Here is a 26,094-nt window from a genome sequence, read left to right on the forward strand (position 1 = left end):
ACTGTCTTTAGATATCATCACATAAGCCCTGAGGAACAAAATTACTTTCTAGTGAGAACCCCTGTGACATATACAATTTAAAACAGGCAATAGTCAAGCTCTGCTGGCTGAGAGGTGGTGGGAAGCATTCTTCCAATTGAGGCAGTTCTAAAGAAACCTACAGGGCACCTTAGGACAGAATTTGATGACTACTTTCCTCAACTATTGATGATTCTCTATGATATACTAACATGGTTTGATCTGTTACTTGAATTAAAAAAAAACAGATGTCTGTCATTGAGCATAGCTAATTAACTGTATTTCTGTAACAAAAAAATGCATACATGTTCATAAAGAAAAACTCATTCAGAGGCTTGACAACATCAGTAATAGAAGTAAGATGTAGCTGATACCTTATCACTAGCTTTATGAATAATACTTTTCTTTTTTCCGGTTAGTTCAACTAACAATTAGAGTGTAGTGCTAACAAGGGACAGGTCATTGATTTTGATACCTACTTATACTGACTGACTGATCCTGCATAGGTATCACAAACATATGCCAGTCATTATAATGAAAGAGGAACAATTATAATATAGCATATAACAGGGCTAAATATAGTTTATAATTATGGCTGTCCATGATCATAGCACCCTATGTCTAACATGATAAAAATTTAATCGGCTTAGAATATTATTTTCCCTTTACACAAAAAAGATGACATATGAGATAATCTCATCTTTCTTGGAGGGCCTTAATATATGTAAAATATGCATCATCCCCCCAGCAGATTAGCAGATTGGGAAAGCTGGCATTTGAGAATATATCTCCAAACCTAAATAATGGACATTAGCTTGGGATAATGATTAGAAATACTGCTTTTTTCCATTCATTTCTGTGACCACAGTAAGTAAAAGAAACAAATACAATCATGGTTAAAACATATGCAAGATGTTTTGAAGATAAAAGAACAAAGAGCTTCTTTCAAGAAAGATGTACAGCATATGTGTTTGTATTTTAAGGTTTTATCATTCACCCAAAAAATGAAAACAAGCATACTGCAAGTTGTTCTGGGACCAGCATCCTAATGCATTTCTCATTATTGGAAACTAATGAGTTTCCCATCTTTATGGATGTGATTACCTTCAGAAAGATCAGTTGTGTGTGTAAATATTCATGAGTTGGGTCAGATCCATAGCACATCTGAGATACTAGTGAATTTGAATTCAAAAGCATGATCCAATGAACACTGAATGACCAGTTATACGAAAATTTATATTCACATAGATAACCTAAACTGATACTCACCATCCATGAATATTTATGGTACTACACAAAATAGCACAGAAAAAGAGGGACATCCTCTACCTTTCTTTTTAAGCATTCATGAATTATACAGTTATATTCTACTCAACAAAATAATCATGTTTATTTATGTTCCAGATACTTAGAATAGATTGGGGATTAATGAAGTCTGTCTCTTCAGTTTCCTTGGTTCTTTAATTCACATTAAGCAAGAACTGAGATCTAATTATTTTTAATAAATTTTTCTTTGTTTTCAGAGTCTTACTCAGTTTTATTATCTAACAACTACTAAGTATTAGGCTCTTATACACTGACAATGAATTATACTTTTATGTAATGGGGGAAAAAGTCAAACTCTGAAATGCTATCATCATGGTGATCTGTTTTAAAATAGTAGTTTATATGTTTGAAAATTCTTTTTCAGATAAGACACTGCAAAATGATTTCCACAAAAGCTGTTCATATGCAAATGAGCAAAGTACATAAAGCTTTTTCAGAATAGACACCTGAAGTGATTTACTCAGGATGAAAGACATGGCAATGTGCAAAGTTTATAAAACTTGACGATGTGTAGCAAGAGAGCTGCATTTGTTGTTGTGTATTTATAAAGACTAGAGTGCAATAATTATTCTTGTAGCCACAATTTTTATTTGAATATCTATCACAAGAAAAAAATTCAAAGGATTTGCCATGGGAGTACAAAATTAGTGCAGAAGAGAGTTTGGCAAAAGTTGTCTATCAAAATGCAGTGATTAATCCAGCAATTCTATTTGAAAGAATTTATACTATGGGGAGACTACAGATATTCAGTCCTGAGGCAGAGAATTTTAGACTGAGAATAATTCTTTTAATTATACTGTTCAAATTCCTTAAAAAATGAAAATAAATTGCTGCAGTAGGAAATATTTTTCTTCAAATTACACTGGAAACAAGTTAAAAATGTAAAAGGAGACATGTAAAATATAGAAGCAAACAAATAAGTATGAATCCTCCTTTATATCCATCTTAGGTAGAAGGAAATGGCAACCCACTCCAGTATTCTTGCCTGGGAAATCCCATGGACAGAGGAGCCTGGCCGGCTACAGTCCATGGGGTCACAGAGAGTTGAACAAAACTGAGCAAATAACACAATAAACATACATTACTTTGGCATTCTATAATAAGTAGATTTTTACCTTCTTAACCTTGTAAAAACTAAATACTTAATCCAGAAATTACTGAAGTGCCCAACATTTCCCCAATTCTATGTTATCAGCATAAGTAAGGAAAAACAATACTGAAGTAACTGGGTCATTTGCAAATGATGGCATAATAAAACTAATGCAGAACACTAGCAATGCTGAAACTTTTCAAATGCAATTATTTTTTCTACAAAGCATGATCTTTATATAAATATCCTGAGCAAGAAACCAAGATACAAAGGAGTTTCTTTAATTGCATAAATATTGATATAAACTAGTAGCTCACCAATATTTTATGTAATAACTCCAGAATAAGTGCTTTTTCTAAAAGGCCTTGAAATACTTCTTGTCCACCAATAAAACTTAGCTTTCTATTTGGACAGATAACTCAAGAACATAGGGAATAGTTCTGATTGGTTTTCCATAAATCATTTGGCAGTCTTTAAAATTATATTGCATTTTAATTCTCAATTATACTGGATATGTATGGCCTTATTTAATATAGTGTATTCTGTATGCACCCACACCTTTCTTAATCTGCCTCCTAAAGTAGTAGTAATGTTTTACATTCACACATTCAAATTTCTAATTTCTTGCTTGAATGGAGTACATGGGTGTACACAGAAGTACATGAGTGGCTTATGTATTTTTCACTGTGTAAGACATACTGGCCAATTGTGATCTAGCCTTGAACCTGCTATCAATTACTAATGAACTTATTAGCTAACTGTTTTATGGCTTCCTTAGGAGTAACATGAGTACTGATTTTCTGTCAACTTTTCGGAAATTAAGATTTTAATCTTTGAAAATTAGAGTTTGTGAAAACATCTTTCATAGATATTCAAGGCTAAGTTTATTAAAAGCAATGAATGCTGGGAAAGCAAACCTTGACTTTGGGGCCTCTAATCTGAATGGTATAAAAGGATTTTACTGCTAATTGATTCAGAAAGCCAAGCATATGTTGCTTTCTATTCTTCTTATATTTAGTTTTCAAAAACATGGCCTTGGTATTCAGCAATTCTCTCTTGTAGAGGATTCTTTTGTTCAGTTTGGCTTCTCAAGGGAAGAAAGAAAAATCTAATTTGTAACAGCATAAAAAAAGGACCTTTCATTTGCTGCTAATTCTTCTAAAATACGTGACATAGCTGTATCTTGTTTATGACATGAATGTGGAATCATTAACAAGTTCAGAATCCAATTTTCTCCTGCGAACTTTAGCCAAGAAGTACTCCACTACTGCTCCCACTTAAGTCTGAATTTATTTTGTTGACTTATTCAGGGTTCTGGGCCTCACCATGTGTTGAAGGCACTATATAACTATTTGAAAAACCTTAAGATTATTTATACTATCAACTATAGCTTTGAAATGAAGCAGAAATATGCTAGAAAAAAGAAGAGAAACAATTTTTATGATTTACTGAAAATATAAAATAACTTTGATAAATATGCATCACAAATATACTTTATAAAACATAAAATATTTTGGCAGGTCTTTCCTAAGACTTATAAATCTTAAAGTTATATAAGGGAATGGATAGTAACAATTATTTTTAACAACACTAAATATGATAAAATTACATAATTTAAAACAGGGAACTGTCCAAAATGTTTACTACACTATTGCCATTTAATCATACCATTATCATAGACTTGCATTAATATAAAATCAGCATGTATTATTTAAACTATTTCCACTGATAGTAACAGTCAGTAATATTGTATTAAGAGCAAGCAGATTAGTTAACTATTTTCTATCCACTATCACATTTTACTAAAAAAATGACACTTAAAACAAGACACTATTAGGTTGGTACAAAAGTAATTGTGGTTTCAGACCATGAATTTTAAATCATCGTAACTAGGCTCCTGGAAAACTCAGCAGTGGCCACAGGACTGGAAAAGGTCAGTTTTCATTCCAATCCCAAAGAAAGGCAATGCCAAAGAATGCTCAAACTACCTCACAATTGCACTCATCTCACACACTAGTAAAGTGATGCTTAAAATTCTCCAAGCCAGGCTTCAGCAATACGTGAAACGTGAACTTCCAGATGTTCAAGCTGGTTTTAGAAAAGGCAGAGGAACCAGAGATCAAATTGCCAACATCCGCTGAATCACTGAAAAAGCAAGAGAGTTCCAGAAAAACATCTATTTATTTTCCACAATGAAAGAGATAGGAATACCAGACCACCTGACCAGCCTCTTGAGAAACCTATATGCAGGTCAGGAAGCAACAGTAAGAACTGGACATGGAACAACAGACTAGTTCCAAATAGGAAAAGGAGTACGTCAAGGCTGTATATTGTCACCCTGCTTATTTAACTATATGTAGAGTACATCATGAGAAATGCTGGGCTGGAGGAAGCAAAGCTGGAATCAAGATTGCTGGGAGAAATATCAATAACCTCAGATATGCAGATGATACCACCCTTATGGCAGAAAGTGAAGAAGAACTAAAAAGCCTCTTGATGAAAGTGAAAGAGGAGAGTGAAAAGTTGGCTTAAAGCTCAACATTCAGAAAATGAAGATCATGGCATCTGGTCCCATCACTTCATGGGAAATAGATGGGGAAACAGAGGAAACAGTGGCTGATTTTGTTTTCCTGGGCTCCAAAATCACTGCAGATGGTGACTGCAGCCATGAAATTAAAAGACGCTTACTTCTTGTAAGGAAAGTTATGATCAACGTAGACAGCATATTAAAAAGCAGAGACATTGCTTTGTCAACTTTTGTCTGTCTAGTAAAGGCTATGGTTTTTCCATGTATGGATGTGAGAGTTAGACTACACAGAAAGCTGAGCACAGAAGAATTAATGCTTTTGAACTGTGGTGTTGGAGAAGACTCTTGAGAGTCCCTTGGACTGCAAGGAGATCCAACCAGTCCATTCTAAAGGAGATCAGTCCTGGGTGTTCATTGGAAGGAATGATGCTAAAGCTGAAACTCCAGTACTTCGGCCACCTGATGTGAAGAGCTGACTCATTTGAAAGACCCTGTTACTGGGAAAGATTGATGGCTGGAGCAGAAAGGGACAACAGAGGATGAGATGGTTGGATGCCATCACAGACACAATGGACATGGGTTTGGGTGGACTCCGGGAGTCGGTTATGTACAGGGAGGCCTGGCGTGGTGTGGTTCATGGAGTCGCCAAGAGTCGGACACGACTGAGCAACTAAACTGAACTGAACTAGTCTCAAACATATCTTCATTAATCAAAATAGGAACCATTAACAATCAACACATTTTTGTCAATGAAAAATAAGTTTGTTTTTTCCTGTAGCACACAAATTTGTGCTTCAGGATTTGATGAACTCTTGGAAAGTACTGTCTGCCTCCTTCTGCTTATGGAAGCATTCTCCCTGCAAAAAGTTTTGGAGATGATTGAATAAGGTTGTGAGAGGTCAGGTGAATATGGCAGAATTGGCAAAACTTTGTAGTCAGTTCATTCAGTTTTTGAAGCAACTGGTTGAGCAATGTGTGGTCAAGTGCTGTCATGGAAAAGAACTAGGCCCTTTCTGTTGACCAATGCCGGCTGCAGGAGTTGCCATTTTTGGTGCATCACATCAATTTGCTGAGCATACTTCTCAGATGTAATGGTTTCTCTGGGATTCAGAAAACTGCAGTGGACCAGACTAGTAGTAGACCACAAAACAGTGACCATGACCTTTTTTTTGGTGTAAGTTTGGCTTTGGAAAGTGCTTTGGAGCTTCATCACAGGCCACTAAGCTGGTCATTGCTGATTGTCTTATAAAACCCACTTTTCATCATGTGTCACAATCTGAGCAAGATATAGTTTATTGTTGTTGCACAGAATAAGAGAAGAGGACATTTCAAAATAACAATTTTTTTTGACTTTCAGTCAGCTCATGAGGCACCCACTTATTGAGCTTTTTCACCTTTCCAATTTACTTCATATGCCTAATGACTGTAGAATGGTGGACGTTGAGTTGTTGGCCAAAGCTCATGCAGTTGTAAGAGGATCAGCTTCAATGACTGCTCTCAATTGGTCATTGTTGATTTCCTATGGCTGGCCACAATGCTCCTCACATTCAAGGCTCTCATGTGCTTTGCAAAACTTCTTGAGCCATCACTGCACTGTACATTCATTAGCAGTTCCTGGGTCAAATGTATTGTTGATGTTGTGAGCTGTCTGACCTGCTTTACAACCCATTTTGAACTCAAATACAAAAATTGCTCAAATTTGCTTTTTGTCAAATATCATTTCTAAAGTATAAAAGAAATGTAAAATAATCAACAATAAGTAATTACCAAAAAAAATACAGTGAGAAATGTACATTAAGATGATGTATAACAATCACATTTATATAAGAATGTATTCCAATTTCAAGTGGAAAAATTCAAAAATGCAAAATCACAATTACTTTTGCAGCAACCTAAAAATATTACTCTTTTTTAGATGATAAAAATAAAATCTAGAAAGAGTAATTTACCAAAATTCATACACAGGCAGTCATATAAGCACCCAAATAAGTCACATATCAACATCCTCACTGTTTATGAGCTGTTTATTTCTAGCTTTCATTATTTATATAGCTCTAATTTAGAATTTCAAATCTGAAAAAATAAAAATCACCTATGCATTTGTAAATACTGTTTCTCAATCAATTGAGATTGTTCCTTTCAGCAATATCTACAGATATTTTTGATGGTCAAGACAGGTAGTATAGTCTGAAGTTAGGATGGTTGATTCCTCCAGCTCCATTCTTCTTTCTTAACATTGCTTTGGCTATTTGAGGTCTTTTGTGTTTCCACATGAATTGTGAAAATTTTTGTTCTATAATAGTTCTGTGAAAATGCCATTGGTAATTTGATAGGGATTGCACTGAATCTGTAGATTGCTTTAGGCAGTATAGTCATTTTTACAATATTGATTCTTTCAATCCAAGAACATGCCATCTCTCTCCATCTGTTTATGTCACCTTAGATTTCACTCATCAGTGTCTTATAGTTTTCTGTATACAGCTCTCTTGACTCCTTAGGTAAGTTTATTCTTGGATATTTCATTCTTTTTGTTACAATAGTGAATGGGATTGCTTGCTTAATTTCTCTTTCTGATTTTTCATTGTTAAGTGTATAGGAATGCAAGAAATTTCTGTGTATTGATTTTGTATCCTGTGACTTTACTAGATTCACTGATTAGCTCCAATAGACATCACTCCAAAGAAGACATACTGATAGCTAATAAATTCATGAGAAAATGCTCAACATTGCTTATTATGAGAAAAATGTAAATCAGAACTACAATGAGATATAACTTCACACTGGTCAGAATGGCCATTATCAAAAATATACAAACAATTAATGCTGGAGAGGATGTGGAAAAAATAAACTCTCTTGCACTGCTGGTGAGAATGTAAATTGATACAGCCACTAGGGAGAATAGTCTGGAGATTTCTTTAAAAACTAAGAGTAAATCCACCATATGACTCAGCAAACCCACTACTGGGCATATACCCTGAGAAAACCACAATTCTAAAGGATACATGTACCCCAGTGTTCATTGCAGCACTATTTACAATAGCCAGGACATGGAAACAATCTAGACGTCCACTAACAGGTGAACAGATAAAGACATTTTGGTACGTATATACAATGGAATATTGCTCAGCCATAATAAAGGAACACATTTGAGTCAATTCTAGTGAGGTGGATGAACCCAGAGGCTGTTTTACAAGTTAAATAAGTAAGAAAGAGAAAAACAAATATCATATATTAACACATATATATGGAATCTAGAAAAATGGTACGGATGAATCTATTCATAGAGCAGCAAAAGAGACCAAGAACAGACGCAAGACGCAAGAGACTTGCGTACACAACGGGAAGACGAGACTGGGACAACTGAGAGTAGCATTGAAGCATATACATTACCATGTGCAAAATATATTGCCAGTAAGAATTTGCTGTATGATGCAAGGAGCTCAACCTGATGCTCTGTGACAACTTGGAAGGGTAGGATGGGGTAATGGGTGCAAGGGAGTTTCAAAGAGGGAGGGGACATATGTATACCTATGGCTGATTTATGCGGATGTATGGCAGAAACCAGCACAACATTGCAAAGCAAGTATCCTTCAATGAAAAATAAAGGAAAAAAAAAATAAAACAAAACACTAGTAGGAGGCAGGACTTCATTGGAGGTCCAGGATTTAAGATTCTGAGCTTCCAATGCAAGGGGCAAGGGTTTTATCCCTGGTCAGGGAACTAAGATCCCACATGCTACAAAGCAGGACCGAAATAATGGAAAAGAAAGACTACTAGGAGTTCTATCGGCATTTGGTAGGTAGAAATTCAAGACACTCTAAATATCCTACAATGCACAGGACAATCTCCACAACAATGAATCACCCAGCTCAAAACGTCAGTAGGGCACAAGTTAGGAAACTTTGCTCAAGTACAAATATAAACAAAATCAATTCACTTTGTTTAAAGCAATATTCCCAACAAATTCTGTCCACAAAAAGCCACAAGAAAAGTTCTTCAAATGAAAGCTGATACATTTAAAAATATTATTGTTTTACACTAAATTATGTCAATACTTCAGGCTGTATTTTGACTCTCTTTGGGTTGAGAAACTTCCATTTCAGTCCCAGAAATTCTAACACACTATTCTCATATAGTTGAAGAGATAGGTAAGGATTTCAAAGCTATGTTTTCAGTGCCATTGAATGAAATATTATACAGCCACAAAAGGAATGAAAATCAGAGAGTAAAGTAAGTCAGAAAGACAAAACAAATATCGTATATAAATATTCATATGGGTAATCCAGAAAAATTATACAGGTGATCTTATTTGCAAAGAATAAATAGGCACAAGGACATACAGAACAAATATATGAATACCAAGGGGGAAAGACGGGGTGGGACGAATTGGGAGATCCAGATTGACATATATACCCTATCGATACTATGTATAAGAAGTTAACTTATGAGAACATACTCTATAGTACAAGGAATCTACTACTTAACACACTGTGGTGACCTGAATGGGAAGGAAGGCAAAGTTCACTTCAGTTCAGTCACTCAATCGTGTCTGACTCTTTGCGACCCCATGAATTGCAGCATGCCAGGCCTCCCTGTCCATCACCAACTCTCGGAGTTTACTCAAACTCATGTCCATCGAGTCCGTGATGCCGTCCAGCCATCTCATCCTCTGTCCTCCCCTTCTCCTCCTGCCCCCAATCCCTCCCAGCATCAGAGTCTTTTCCAATGAGTCAACTCTTCGCATGAGGTGGCCAAAGTACTGGAGTTTCAGCTTTAGCATCATTCCTTCCAAAGAACACCCAGGACTGATCTCCTTTAGAATGTACTGGTTGGATTTCCCTGCAGTCCAAGGGACTCTCAAGAATCTTCTCCAACACTACAAAGGGAGGGGATATATGACTATGTATGGATGATTCATTTTGCTGTACAGTAGAAACTAATACAATGTTGTAAAGCAACTATACTCAAATAAAAATTAATTAAAAATAAATACACCAACTAAACAATAAAATGAATAAATTAATAAGAGGTCAAGTACTTACTGCTACACTCTTCCCCCAAAAATGTTATCCTTCTCTCTTCCTGTTCTTAGATATTCATAAAATATTATGAGTTTTGCTTTTTAAAAAAATGATTCAACATTGTATGATTCTAAACTAAATTTAATTTTATCTTTATAGCAAATGTTCATTTTATCCCACAGTATATAACACAATCATTAAAGGAGTTGCTTTTAGTCCCAGAGCTGAGCCAGATGTCACTAATTTAATTCATCAACCTTGATCTCAAAAAAGAAAAATGTTAATAAGAAACCCACTGATCCAATTAAGCACACAAACAAAAAAAATCCACTTTAAGGAACAAGCAGTGTTCATAAATATTAAAATGAACGAATCTTTTTGGTGGATTTGGCTAAAGGAATCTAATCTAATGCCAGTGTAAATGAAATATTAATAAAGTACAGGGAGATGGGAAGACCAAATCTAATCTCTCTAATCATATCTCAGGCACCACCACACACCTCCCACTGTGGGCCCTAATGAGGAGATAAGCCTTATTCCTACTGTTAATTTGGTACAAATATTAAAAGGTTCTTGTCCTTGTCTATTCTCTAACCCCTGTATTGCTGAGATTTCTGGTCTTGCTCCCAATGTCTCGTTTCCCATAGACTGAGCACCTGGCTAATACCCAGAACACAGCTGCTCTGCTTTAAAAAAAAAAAAAAAGTGCAAATTGCACATAGAAGGAGCCCAGGAGAAACCACTTTTATGAAAGAAAATAAGAATAATGCAAGGGGAATAGAAGACATTCAGACCTAGTGGGTTTGTTAATTGAGGATTTTTAATGTCATTTTTAATAAAATGATAATTATTTGCAAAATTTTTCTTGAAGGGGTAGAAGCATTATGCACAAGAATGTCATAAGATTAGGAGGCAAAATGTTTATCTTGCAAGCATTTTAAGTTTCTCTCTCATGGGCACAGCCTCAACTTCAAACTAGTCATTTAATGTCTTATACTTCTGTTGTCCTTTCATCTAAAAAAAAAAAAACAAAAACAAATAAACACATTAAGGGTGCCAGACAGAGTTAACATGAACGTCAAATAAGCCTACGAATAAAAGGATGTCAGGGTGCATGATATTATTATAGTCCTTTCCTTAGCTGGAATAAATATTTGTAAGATGCACATCTCCTTTAGATGTCACATAGAGAACAGGTCCTTTTTACATTTTGACATAAAAGTTTGTCAGTTATTTTCTTTTACTTGAACAATAACTTCTTTCAGATATAGCAACTTAAATATACCTCTATATTTCAATAAAACTACATTCCTTATGTCCACCCTCTAATTTATTTAAAACCTGTCACATCATGAGATACTCTTCACTGGAATCATATAGTGAAATACTATAATTTTACATTTTGGAAATACTGCATAATTTGTAAACATAAAGTTGGAATGCTACAGAAATTACCTGAGGAAGACAGCACAATTTCCTCCATTGACACTATTTCAAAAAGTCATTTTCATCATAAATGTGACTATTTATAACTAAAATTTTCGGAAAGATTGTTAAATATCCATTTTATGCATTAGAGCAATATTTAGTAAATACAGCTTGCTACATTCTGAACCAACAAAAAAACAGACAAAAATGTTCTAAACCTTTTTAAAATTTAAACTTTAAAAAGGGAAATAAAATATATAAGTTTAAAAAAGAAATAAGAAACTATGAGAACACAGAGGTGAAGTCTCAGCCATTTAAGAATAAATGCACAATTAAGACCAAATATAAAGAACTTCAAACTGAGGTGCTGTTTTCAGATGCCTCCTTATTTTGCTGATGATACTTTTTCCTTTAAATAAACCGGCGTTTTAGAGTTCCGTATACGCATGGCTTCCCTGGTGGCTCAAATGGTGAACCGGCCTGTAATCCAGGCGACCAGGGTTTCATCCCTGGGTTGGGAAGATCCCCAGGAGGAGGAAATGGCAACCCACTATAGTATTCTTGCCTGGAGAATCTCCATGGAAAGAGAAGCCTGGCAGGCTACAGTCCATGAGGTCGCAAAGAGCTGGACATGACGAGTGACTGAACAGAGAGCACATATGTACGTATGCAGTATGAGCAAAGAATATTGTTACTTACTGCCCTCCCACCGAAAGGCTGAGTCTCTGTGAAGCATCCATTTGACCTTGGGAAAGCATTTTCTCCTCTCTAAACCTCATTTTCCTTGCCTGCACAATGGGGATGACAATAGTGTTTGCCTCACAGATCTGTGCCAAGGATTACATGTACTTAAGAACACTTTTGTCACTTACTAACTGCACAATAAATGCTATCTGCCTGTATCATTATTTTCTTATTTACCTTTTAATACTAAGCATTTAAAAGATTTTTTAAAAATATATATTTATGGAGCCATTCTGACCATGCTGCTAAAATGCTAGGATGAGTGATAAAAATCTAACATCCTCTCTTTTCCTCAAAGAATCTTTGTTCTTTCTTTGGCCCTAAATTAATGTCCAGAAATACTACTTAATTTTCCTGTTATAAATATCAAGAAAACAGCTTGTTACCCTTCCCAAACCACTTACATTGTTACAAGAGAAGGCAAAAATGAAAAAGAAAAATCTCTGTAATGATAGTATGTAATGTACTGTATAATTTCAGTGAAGATAGTTTTTTCACATGGAATGTTCCCAGGGCTCTTGAAAATAAACCACAGTGGTGACTGTGGTTACAACTGGTGAATACAACATGAAAACATTAAAACTCTGCAAGGAGATATTAAATTATATAAGACCTAATATACATACCAGACACAACACAGGCATACACACACACACACAAGCACACACACACAAGCACACACACACAGAATGATGGGTACACAGTTCTTTTAAGGCAGAGAGGAAACTCTGGCCAAGAACTGCAGACTAAATTAGATATGGGAAATCTCTTGCCTTTGCTCTGAGACTGCCTAACTGCATAGGGAATTTAGTGTCTACATACAAATCTGGTCTACTGAATTCACAGAGAAGGATCAAAAAGTATTGGAGCTGACTAATGAGGTACGGTTGGAGAAGGATAACAAGGCTCCTGGGGGCAAGGGTGATACTGTCAATGAGGCACAGACTGCTTAGTACTTAAGAGTTTGTGTCAACTAGTTTCAGAACAAAGAGTTGCCTGGTGATTTTATGATGGAAAGATTAGATGCACTGAAATACAGCACATAGTAGATTGCTATAATTAAGAAGAACAATCGCTTAAACACCATGCACTGCTTCAGACTGAAATTAAACAAAAAATAAATCTTTTGTACGACAGATTGCTACTTACTGAGTCATGTTCCATAAAGGTATGGATGAAATCTGATTCTGTATCTAAGACAAAATGAGGTTATATCCTTGTAACTCTAGTTGAAATACAAATAAAGAATTGCCATATGCAAATAAGCATACATGCATATGGAGCACTCATAACTTATTTTATCATTTATAAAGATAGACATCTATATATAAAAAGAAAAAATATATTAACTGTATCAGTTTTCAGGATGCTTACTACATAGTAAGCATTACTTGTTCAGATTTTAATGTATTTGTTATAGTAATTGATGTCAAATTTATATTAACAATATTTATCAGTCCTAGCTACTGCCAGTTCAACAAATACCTTAAGAAATAATTCTTTTTCTATTCTAATAATTCATGAATTTTTAATTCTCATTCATAACTTAATATCCCACAAAAGTTTTCATGTATCAGTCAAATTGGTTGAATAAATTCAAGTTATTCTTACATAGCTTTAAACTACTGTAAAGGATTCCTCATAAAAAAATCATTTAGTGTAACTAGAAAAGTAGATTCATATGTCTCCTCAATGGCATCAAATGAATTCTTAAGTTATCACCCTGTATTCATTTATTTGGTCTTTTACCTAAAGAAAAATGCTCAAAAGAACAAGTAAACCTTTTTATAAAGTAAGAAAAAAATATTATAAAGGAGTTAATACCTGATCTAAACAAACAGTCTACACATAAACTTTTACAAGTGGCTTAAAGGTTTTTAATCTGATGAAATATCATAAGAGATAGTAAATGACCAGGTCACACTGGTTCTAGATCTGTGTATCTCTCAATCTTCTCTCACTCCAAGGCCAAACTCACTTATGTCTCTCACAACAACCTTTAGTCTCCCTGCCTCCAATTTCACCTCGTGTTCAGCCATTTTTCCCTATGGCCACTGCCATGGTGTTCTACATGGCAAATGACTTCCTGAATGAAAAGTCTTCAGTTAAGCCTCCATAAAAGGTGGTCTTTATGGATCCTTCTACCCCATCTCCAGACCTCCTTTCCCACTGCTCACTTTATCAATAGGAAGCTTTAGGGCCTAGCGCAGCATTTCAAGGGTAAATCTCACACAGTTTTGCTGCAGCACCAAAGCATCCAAACAAAAATACATGGCACAAAAGGAAGACTGCGGCATTAAAGATGGTTTGGGTCTTCTTACCGTAATAGACTAAATTCTCGAGGTCTAATTCTAGCATTGTATTCAGTCCCTCAAAGTACAATAATAACCCTTGACTCTGCTCTCAGAATCAAAGTTAATTGTGACCATTCTTCTCAGTTTGCTCTACATCTAATGGAGAAAGAGAGACACAGTGTCTTACATCCAATTTTGCTTTTGTATCATACATCCTATTAACAGTACTGCCCTCTCAGGAGGTGAGTAAATGTTTTGAGAGTCAAAAGGTTGGTGGTCAAAAAAGACTTCCAGGAGGAAGCGGTACAGTTTTAAAGAAGAGTAGTGAAGTGGGTGACTGATTCAGTGAATGCCTTATGCAGAAAACAGAGGCTGAAAAAAAAAGAAAAAAGAGAAAGTATAAGGCATTTCAGGAGCTCTACATGCTTCGCAATGGTGGAATAAATGAAGAATATGGGGGAAGCCTGGCATGCTGCAGTCCATGGGGTAGCAAAGAGCTGGACATGACTGAGCAACTAAACTGATGGCCCAAAGCAGCACAGCTAAGAATACAGACATCCTGTTATAATGATACAGATACTAAACAAAAATAATTGTATTCTGAGAATTACAGAGTCATAAAAGCTAAAATACAAAATAATCATATTTGTACTTGAGGTTTCAAGAAGCCAGCATGGAAGAAGATTGAAAGTGGACTGGGGAAAAGCCACATATGAATGGGGAGAAGACAAAAAGCTAGTACGGTTAGGCTGGACAGTAATGACAATGGATGGAACTAAAAAATCAGTGCTAGACATGGGGAGTGGAAGAAGATTAAATAATCCACAGACCATAGTGACAGATGGTGGGCAGGGGGAAGGAAGAGCCCTGGTTTTCTGCTTGGATCTGGCTGACACTACTAACAAAGATATGAACATCGAAGGAGGGGCATATTTGGAGACACTGATGTCATGATGTGAGGTGCCTTTTAATCCACTGAAAATGGTTATCCAAAAGGCAATCAGAGAAATGAATCTGCAGCTTAGCCATGGATCCATATGGAAGAAACAGATTTGGAAGTCATTGTTTCAGTGACAGTCAAAACTGTTTGAAGGATGTTCACGGTTACTGATATTAATAAGCGCTACAGATCCTTAAGTACTAAGGAAGCTTTACCTAGCTGACAGAGATTGCCAAAAGGAAACAACATGGACCTAACACTCACAAACAAGTCACCGTTTCCCATGAAAAATAACCAGGGCATAGTGTGCTGTGATACACACCTATTGTTTTGATTTATCAAAAGCCACAAAATATGCCTTTTGAATATAATTTTTACATCTGCATTAAAACAACTGCACTGAATTCAACTGCACAAATTCAGTGTATCTGTGCCCAACAGATCATCCATTAAGTCCATCAAGAAGAAATAATATGAAAAGATATTGGAACCAATAAAAACCCATTATCTTCTAATGCACTGTTTTGAATTTTGCCTTTTTAAAAGAGTTATTGACTTAAATGAAGTACCCAGGGATACAATGCCTGAAACTCTTGTATGTAGAGCACTTTATGCTTGCTGTGTACTTGAAGAATAAGCAACTCCCCTTATGCTCGGTTAGAATGATAAGGCAGTCTATTGTACCTCCACACTTACACAGAGCCCCCCAAGACTTAAACTTGGTGATTACATGGTCTTATAAGACCATAAAGTTCTACCACAGGAGTCGTGTATGTATTATAAAGACACTTCAAATTGCCGACCACGCTTTTCTTATCGTCATTGTGTGGCTCTCTTCTGCAAATTGCTTGTGCCTTTGACTTTCGTAAATGATTTAAACCTGCATCAGTAGCTCTAAATGAACAAGTGCCAACCACCCTCATTTATCTGATACACAAGAGTGACAAGATTTAATTACTTAACAGCATCTCAGATATTTATTTCTAAAACCAAAACTTCAATCGACCTTTTGGTAAAATTTAATATCACAAGGTTACATACAGATGAAGACTTCAAACCTTCTATTTCATAAAACATCAAATTAGGCAAGTGTAAAGAGGGTAATAAATTCCATTTAATTTTAAAAACATAGCTACCATTTTCTAATATAAACATGAATAATTTATTTAAATGATTTTACTATTCCTACACAAACTGTAGTTTCCTTGACATTAATCTTTTTCGTGATTTTGAAACAAGCCTTTACTTCCTTGTCACTTTGTGTTTCACATCAGACTGATAGAAGCCAGGATATTTTACATTATTTGTCAGGTTCTCTGGCCTATTAAATAAATCTGAAGTGAAGCTTTTTGATTTTGTTTTCTACTGTAATTTTTTCTTATGTATTCTACTTAAATATCAGTTTCTCCCTGTCTTGTCCCTTTACATGCTATTCCCAAATGTGACATGTCCAGCATTTTTTGTTTAAAAGCAAAAGTTTGTGCATTTTGTTGTTTATTTCCATATTTTTTTCTATTTTTAAAATGACATACCTTTAAACAAGGTAGCAATATCTTCTTAGACAAGAAGGTAGCAGTGTGCGGGTGTGTGTGTGTGTGTGTGTGTGCGCGGGTGTGTGTGTGTGTGTGCGCGGGTGTGTGTGTGTGTGTGTGTGTGTGTGTGTGTGTGTGTGTGTGCGGGTGTGTGTGTGTGTGTGTGTGTGTGTGTGTGTGTGTGTGTGTGTGTGTGTGTGTGTGTGTGTGTGTGTGTGTGTGTGTGTGTGTGTGTGTGTATCACTACGGGCACCAGATCATATAATTTAGATCTCTATTTAAAATGACACATGCTTATGATGGGCTTCCTGGGTGGCATCAGTGGTAAAGAACTCAACTGCCAATGCAGGAGACATAAGAGACTGGGTTTGATCCCTGGGTGGGGAAGATCCCCTGGAGGAGGGCATGGCAACTCACTCTAGTATTGTTGCCTGGAGAATCCCATGGACAGAGGACCCGGGTGGGTTACGGTCTATAAGGTCATACAGAGTTGGACACGACTGAAGTAACCTAGCATGTATACATGCTTATGATATACATAACCAATAACATAATTCATTTAGAAGCATTTATATAACAGCTCTTCTAGACACTGCCAAAACTGAATATAAATATTTTTAGAGAGGATAAACAAACTTTTTATGGCTTTAAAAAGTGCAAATATACTGAGATTGAGACTGGATTTACTGTTTCTTTGTAACACTCTGAATTTTTCTTTGTAATATTCTGACTTTTCCTGAGTGCACATTTATTTCCTCTCTTCCAAAGTTATGCCTAGTGTTGGAACCCATCTTACTATTTCACAGGAAATTTACTTTAAAAAAAAATCATTAAAAAACCTCATCTTATTGTCCAGAATTTAGTATCTTTTATTAAAGTTAACCTTTCACAGGTATTATCAGGTTTTTCTGGAGTATAAAGCTGTGTTCATTAAAATGAAAACTTGCCTGAAACACGCAATCATTGTTTGTTATTGTCATTTATCAACAATTTTCTTTTTTCTGTTAGCTCAGAACAATTTGAAACTTATGCTATCCGCATCAAAATACAGACTGGAAGCATACCCTTTTTCCTAGCTTAAGGTATTATTATCTGAAATTTGATTCATTGAACAGCTTACTGGGAAGAGTTCTATGCTTGAACAATATACATACATGAGACATATACATATGTGCATGTATGCCAAGTAACATGGGGATTACGTGGAGACTTGAAATAGTATCTTAAATATTTGAATTTTCAGAAAAATTTTCACACAAAGATTTTTTTTTCAAACTGCTGTTTATATTTTGGATTAAGACTGATTCTTTAAACTTCTTATACTTTTTCTGGCAAATGCTTTAATGTCATTTTCTAAGAGTTCACAATTATAGTTTTTGAAATGTAGCTTGTATTTTTGAAATGTAGAGAAACTGTAAATGTGATTTTTGCTATGTATAAATCATACTCAAGATCATGAGCTTTTAGATAAATTTTTGAATTGAAACAGATTACTTGGCACTATTTTACATGGAAATCTAGACCTTACTATGTATACCAAACACAAAGGAGACGCAAACATGATAAATGCGTAAGTGCAATATTCCTTTATCTTCTCCTTAACATGGAGGATTCTTATATATTATATAAACAGATTAAATTTCTGGTAACTATACACTAACGAAACATGAAATCAAAAGAGGTAAACAACTATGCGCATGCGCCACTCACTGCCACCAAGTGATTCTACAGTTGGAGATTAACAATGCCGCAGTCAGAACAGAATTCTTAACTTCCACTGTGAAGATCTGCCAGTCCCTTACTACTATAAAAGGTCGGAAGTAAGTCTGGCCAAAATCTAACCGAGAGAGGTCAGATGATGGGCCACAACTTCTACATTACTTGCACAGAAATTCAACCCATTAAAAACAGAAAATGTCAAATGAGACACTGAACTCCTAAGACAAACAAAAATCTAAACGTTCCAAAATAAAATTTCTTATAAAATGTACCTCACTGTTAAGCTGAAAATCAGAAAGGTATATAATATTGCTCTTTGATTGCAAACCTGCTATTTCATTAAAATTTTATGCTTCATAAGAATTAATGGAAAATATTTAAACTAAGGTCAGTATAGCAATGTCATACTTATAGTAATGGTATTTTAATATATGGACAACCGTAATGCAAAAATGTTATGTTTTTAAAATTTATACATTTGTACAATATGCACATTTTATATTTATATATATATAAGTATGTATCATTTACATATTATTTATGTATATATTTTATACATACATGTTTATATATATAATAAACATATTTATGGATATACTTTATAGCCTACTAACCCAGGTTAAATTCAAGTCTCTTCATTTGAATATGTACTATAGCCTAGTGATTACAGAATACATGTTAAATCAATTTTATTTTCTCATATATTATAAGCAGTATAATTCAGTGGGAAGGCAGTTAACATCACATATTGTGGATAATAGTTTACTGTTGAGTTTTATAAAACAAACTAATAAGTTTGGAGATAGTATTTTTTCAACATGTACAATTTATGTATTTTTGTACTAGTTTGCTGACTTGGAAATGAGCACAAATGTAGATCTTAAATTGTCAGAGTCTGAAATGAATCTATCATCCAGCCTCCTAAGAGAATAAGCAGTGAGTTTTTGTTTTCCCTAAGCTGGCGTAGTTTTAAAATCTGATTCAGGAGGAGAAAAATGAAAAATTAAGAATAAGAGAATGGAACTGACATTTATTTCCTAGCTCAATATAAATCTGTTTGATGAGGGCTTTAACACTTAGCAGATAGTAACTCTTAACATTTATTTTGGAGACAAAGTTTTAGATTGAAATTTTCAGTTTTTAAACATTCGGGGGAAAAATCCTGAGAAACTGAGAAAGTGAGATTAGTCATTTTGTAAATAGAATGATGATGTAAAGATAATTAGATGAAGAATGATATTTTAGGAAAATTAATTAGATAAAACTATGAGAAAATTATTTGCTATGTTAGCATGTATATGTGTATTTAAAGACATATAATTTCAGTGGATTAAATATCCAAGTAGTTCATTTGTCTATCTTTTGTTTCATTTCTCTATCATTTGTCTATCTTGTTTCATTTGTCTCATCCTACAAACCCAGAGCTTACTGCTGATGGAATCCAGGTATTGAAGAGGGGGTAGTCTCTAGTACGTGCCCATTCACCCTAGAGATGTAGACTGACAGAAGTTCCTTCCACGTGGTTCTACCCGTCTGATCCCGGGGCAGGAACAGAGTTCAAGAGTCTACTTCTGGCAATTTTAAATTCACCAACTTGAAAGTCACAGATATCACTTCCATAATAACCCACTGGCTAGCACTAGCCATGTACCTCCACCCTGGCGCAGGTGGGAAGAGATGTAATACTCCTACATGTCCAAAAGAGAGATTCAGAATTGCAGTGAAGCAATGCCGTCTATACTCAACCTTGTCATGTAGCACAACACACTGAAGAAGGTGTATTGGTGAATAATGATTTTTAATTTCATTTAAAAAACCTATAAACTAGACTGTAATGGCTTTTCATTTAATAATGACTTTATGTAGAAGAACACAACAGGAGCAACCTAATAAAAGACTGGTTTTGACCAAGCACTGAGTATAGGTTGGCCACTTATTGAAATTCTTGAAAGGTAAAATGAATATTATGATTATGCTACTATGTGACATACAGCCCTAATAACTAGTCTTTGTACCTAATTCTTAATGGTTACTATATATAATTTATACTATATATAGTCCAGTATGATATTATAACACACTAAAATACACATGAGCTTCAATCATCCAGTAGCCTTACTTTATGTATCAGTTCAGTTCAGTCGCTCAGTCGTGTCCGACTCTTTGTGACCCCATGAATCACAGTACCCCAGGCCTCTCTGTCCATTACCAACTCCTGGAGTTTACTTAAACTCACGTCCATCGAGACAGTGATGCCATCCAGCCATCTCATCCTCCGTCATCCCCTTCTCCTCCTGTCCCCAATCCCTTCCAGCATCAGGGTCTTTTCCAATGAGTCAACTCTTCACATGAGGTGGCCAAAGTACTGGAGCTTCAGCTTTAGCATCAGTCCTTCCAATGAACACCCAGGACTGATCTCCTTTAGAATGGACTGCTTGCATCTCCTTGCAGTCCAAGGGACGCTCAAGAGTCTTCTCCAACACCACAGTTCAAAAGCATCAATTCTTTGGTGCTTAGCTTTCTTCGCAGTCCAACTCTCACATCCATACATGACCACTGGAAAAACCATAGCCTTGACTAGATGGACCTCTGTTGGCAAAGTAATATCTCTACTTTTGAATATGCTATTTAGGTTGGTCATTTTTCCTTCCAAGGAGTAAGCATCTTTTAATTTCATGGCTGTAATCACCATCTGCAGTGATTCTGGAGCCCCAAAAATATAAAGTCGGACACTGTTTCCACTGTTTCCCCATCTATTTGCCAGGAAGTGATAGGACCAGATGCCATGATCTTCGTTTTCTGAATGTTGAGCTTTAGGCCAACTATTTCACTCTCCTCTTTCACTTTCATCAAGAGGCTTTTTAGTTCCTCTTCATTTTCTGCCATAAGGGTGGTATCATCTGCATATTTGAGGTTATTGATATTTCTCCTGACAATCTTGATTCCAGCTTGTGCTTCTTCCAGCCCAGCGTTTCTCATGGTGTACTCTGCATATAAGTTAAATAAGCAGGGTGACAATATACAGCCTTGACGTACTCCTTTTCCTATTTGGAACCAATCTGTTCCATGTCCAGTTCTAACTACTGCTTCTTGACATGCATACAGGTTTCTCACGAGGCAGGTCAGGTGGTCTGGTATTCCCATCTCTTTCAGAATTTTCCACAGTTTATTGTGATCCACACAGTCAAAGGCTTTGGCATAGTCAAGAAAGCAGAAATAGACATTATTCTGGAACTCTCTTGATTTTTGATGACCCACTGGATACTAGCAATTTGATCTCTGGTTCCTCTGCCTTTTCTAAAACCAGCTTGAAGATATGGAAGTTCATGGTTCACATATTGCTGAAGCCTGGCTTGGAGAATTTTGAGCATTTTTTTTTTTAGCGTGTGAGATGAGTGCAATTGTGCGATAGTTTGAGCATTCTTTGGCATTGCCTTTCTTTGGGATTGGAATGAAAACTGCCCTTTTCCAGTCCTGTGGCCACTGCTGAGTTTTCCAAATGTGCTGGCATATTGAGTGCAGCACTTTCACAGCATCATCTTTCAGGATTTGAAAGAGCTCAACTGGAATTCCATCACCTCCACTAGCTTTTTCATAGTGATGCTTTCTAAGGCCCACTTGACTTCACATTCCAGGATATCTGACTCTAGGTGAGTGAACACAACATTGCAATCATCTGGGTCATGAAGATCTTTTTTGTACAGTTTTCTGTGTATTCTTGCCACCTCTTCTTAATATCTTCTGCTTCTGTTAGGTCCATACCATTTCTATCCTTTATCGAGCCCATCCTTGCATGAAATGTTCCCTTGCTATCTCTCATTTTCTTAAAGAGATCTCTAGTCTTTCCCATTCTGTTGTTTTCCTCTATTTCTTTGCAATGATCGCAGAGGAAGATTTTCTTATCTCTCCTTGCTATTCTTTAGAACTCTGCATTCAGATGCTGATATCTTTCTTTTCCTCCTTCACTTTTCACTTCTCTTCTTTTCACAGCTATTTGCAAGGCGTCCTCAGACAGCCATTTTGCTTTTTTTGCATTTCTTTTCTTGGGGATGGTCTTGATCCCTATCTCCTGTACAATGTCATGAACCTCCGTCCATAGTTCATCAGGCACTCTATCAGACCTAGTCCCTTAAATCTATTTCTTCCTTCCACTGTATAATCATAAGGGATTTGATTTAGGTCATACCTGAATGGGCTAGTGGTTTTCCTACTTCCTTCAATTTAAGAGAGGAGCTACCCCACGTCCGAGGTCAGGGGCAGCGTCCAAGACAAGCTACTCCACGCCCAAGGTCAGGGACAGCGGCCTAGAGTAGCTACCGCATGCCTGAGGTCAGGGGTAGCAGCTGAGAGGAGATACCACAGGCCCGAGGTCAGGGGCGGTGGCTGAGAGGAGCAACCCCAAGTCCAAGGAGCTGCAGCTGCACGGGCGCAGGAGGGCCGAAGGGAGCTACTCCACGTTCAAGGTCAGGAGGGCCAGCCCTGAGGAGATACCCCTGTCCAAGGTAAGGAGCAGCAGCTGTGCTTTGCTGGAGCAGCCGTGAAGAGATACCCCACAACCAAGGCAAGAGAAGCCCAAGTAAGACTGTAGGTGTTGCGAGAGGGCATCAGAGGGCAGACACACTGAAACCTTAATCACAGAAAACTAGCCAATCTGATCACATGGACCACAGTCTTGTCTAACACAATGAAACTGAGCCATGCTGTGTGGGGCCACCCAAGACTGACGGGTCACGGTGGAGAGGTCTGACAGAATGTGGTCCACTGGAAAAGGGAATAGCAAACCACTTCAGTATTCTTGCTTTGAGAACCCCATGAACAGTATGAAAAGGCAAAAGGATAGGATACTGAAAGAGGACTCCCCAGGTCGGTAACTGCCCAATATGTTACTGGAGATCAGTGGAGAAATAACTCCAGAAAGAATGAAGGGATGGAGCCAAAGCAAAAACAATACCCAGTTGTGGATGTGACTGGCGATAGAAACAAGGTCTGATGCTGTAAAGAGCAATATTGCATAGGAACATGGAATGTCAGGTCCATGAATCAAGGCAAATTGGAAGTGGTCAAACAGGAGACGGCAAGAGTGAACATCGACATTCTAGGAATCAGCCAACTAAAATGGGCTGGAATGGGTGAATTTAACTCACATGACCATTATATCTACTACTGTGGGCATGAATCCCTTAGAAGAAATGGAGTAGCCATCATGGTCAACAAAAGAGTCCGAAATGCAGTACTTGGATGCAATCTCAAAAACAACAGAATAATCTCTGTTCGTTTCAAAGGCAAACCATTCAATATCACAGTTATCCAAGTCTATGCCCCAACCAGTAATGCTGAAAAAGCTGAACGGTGCTATGAAGACCTACAAGACCTTTTAGAACTAACGCTCAAAAAAGATGTCCTTTTCATTCTAGGGGACTGGAATGCAAAAGTAGGAAGTCAAGAAACACCTGGAGTAACAGGCAAATTTGGTCTTGGAGTACGAAATGAAGCAGGGCAAAGGCTAATAGAGTTTTGCCAAGAGAACGCACTGGTCATAGCAAACACCCTCTTCCAATAACACAAGAGAAGACTCTACACATGGACACCACCAGATGGTCAACACCAAAATCAGACTGATTATATTCTTTGCAGCCAAAGATGGAAAAGCTCTATACAGTCAGTAAAAACAAGACCAGGAGCTGACTGTGGCTCAGATCATGAACTCATTGCCAAATTTAGACTTAAATTGAAGGAAGTAAGGAACAAAGAACATAGAACCATATCTGAAAAAAGAACTATGAAGAAAACTAATCATTATCAAATATTTCTGAATTGTTTAAATTGCATTTAAAAAATTCCATAATTTATCAATATTTATTAAAACATTCATCTTTCTTAATCAATGAAAAAATGTGTACATGTTCTCAGTTCTATGCTAAGAACTTCTAGTAGATGACAATATTCTCATTAGACTTAGATAAAAGTGATTTATATTAAAAGACTGCAAGGAGATCAAACCAGTCAATCTTAAAGGAAACTAGTCCTAAATAGTCATTGGAAGGACTGATGCTGAAGCTAGCAAAGAGTTAGACATGAGTGAGCAACTGAACTGAACTGAATAGTTTCTCAGGAAAATAAAACTTGCTGATATATGAGACAGATTTTAGTTTAACATTCATCAAGGAGTGTTCTAGTTATTTTACATGTTTTTAAAATTTTCATAACAGTCCTTTGAGGTAAGTAAGGTATATATTAGATTAGTTTGACAAATGGCAACTTTGTCATGTACTGCTAAAAAGCTGTTTGTCTAAATATTCACTGACATATCAACACTGATAGCTGAAGAGGATAAAAGAATTACATTATTCTGGAATAAATATGTTTTTCTATGAGTCAAAGAAACCCTGTGGCTTAAAACAGATGAAGATTAAATAGAGAAGTCATTTTCAGTTTGAAAGAGACCATTCTTAATACATTCATTTCTTTCAAAATTAAAGTCTTTTGCCAATTCTCCTGGGGACTTACACTCTCTACCTAATAATAATGCTGATGTGTTTTTTTATATAATGGGTAGTGACTACCAACAATCATATAAAAAAGTACAGAAAGTACAGAAACAACAACTGGTCTTCACAGATCTGGCAGGATAGTAATGAGCCATTTCCTCAGTCATGGTCTAGTATGGACGGATGTAAGATAAAAAAGGCCCCACCATGAACTTCCTCACAGCTTCTAGTTGCTATCATTTGCAAGAAACAATTAAAAACAAAATGATTTTTATGTAAGACTGAAATAACCAGCAAGGACTGCAGTATTTTCTGTCATGTATTATTCATTAGGGTAAAATTGTATATGACTTGATTTGCTCTAATTACAAAAATACTGACTAAATTCCATCTCAATGCAAGCATAACTCATAGCTCCATACTTTAAAAACCTGATCTTGTATCTTGTCACAAAATAGCTTTGAAATCTTTAAACCCATTTAGAATCTTTCTCTTTGAATAATTGGATTTTAGAAATATCTTTTAAATGCCTCTTTATCTCTAGGGAGAAATCTGAGTAAGATCTTATCCATGAAGCAAAATGCCAGATGATTAAAAAATTCTCATCTCGAATTCCAGACCTCTATTTTCTCTTCAGTTGTCAATCCCTTTTTAATTTGCTGCGAACAGTACTGTCAGTCTGTTTTGGAAGCTGTTCTAATTTAATATTTCATTATCTTTCTTCTTCAGCCTTTGAATGGCCTGCCACTTGTTACAGCCATCATAAAAAGCTAGCCAAGTAAATGTCTGATCTCCAGCTATCAATTTATAGAGATTCTCAATTGTGCACATGTCCTTTTTGATGTCTTCCATGTTCCCTTTTTAATATCTTTTTATAAACAATGAGACAATGGATTTTTATTTGTATTCTCCTCTAAACAATTTTTTTTAAAAAACAGCAATAATTTGACCTTTAACAAATCCCTGA

General features: G+C 36.1%; 1 protein-coding gene across 6 annotated transcripts in view; it reads right to left on the reverse strand.

The window, feature by feature from the left end:
* CACNA2D1 (calcium voltage-gated channel auxiliary subunit alpha2delta 1) overlaps positions 1–26,094 on the reverse strand; it is a 535,456-nt gene that overhangs the window by 149,373 nt on the left and 359,989 nt on the right. The window lies entirely within an intron of this gene.

This window comes from Capra hircus, chromosome 4 (genome assembly GCF_001704415.2).
Source record: "Capra hircus breed San Clemente chromosome 4, ASM170441v1, whole genome shotgun sequence".
Classification (NCBI taxonomy): Eukaryota; Metazoa; Chordata; class Mammalia; order Artiodactyla; family Bovidae; genus Capra; species Capra hircus.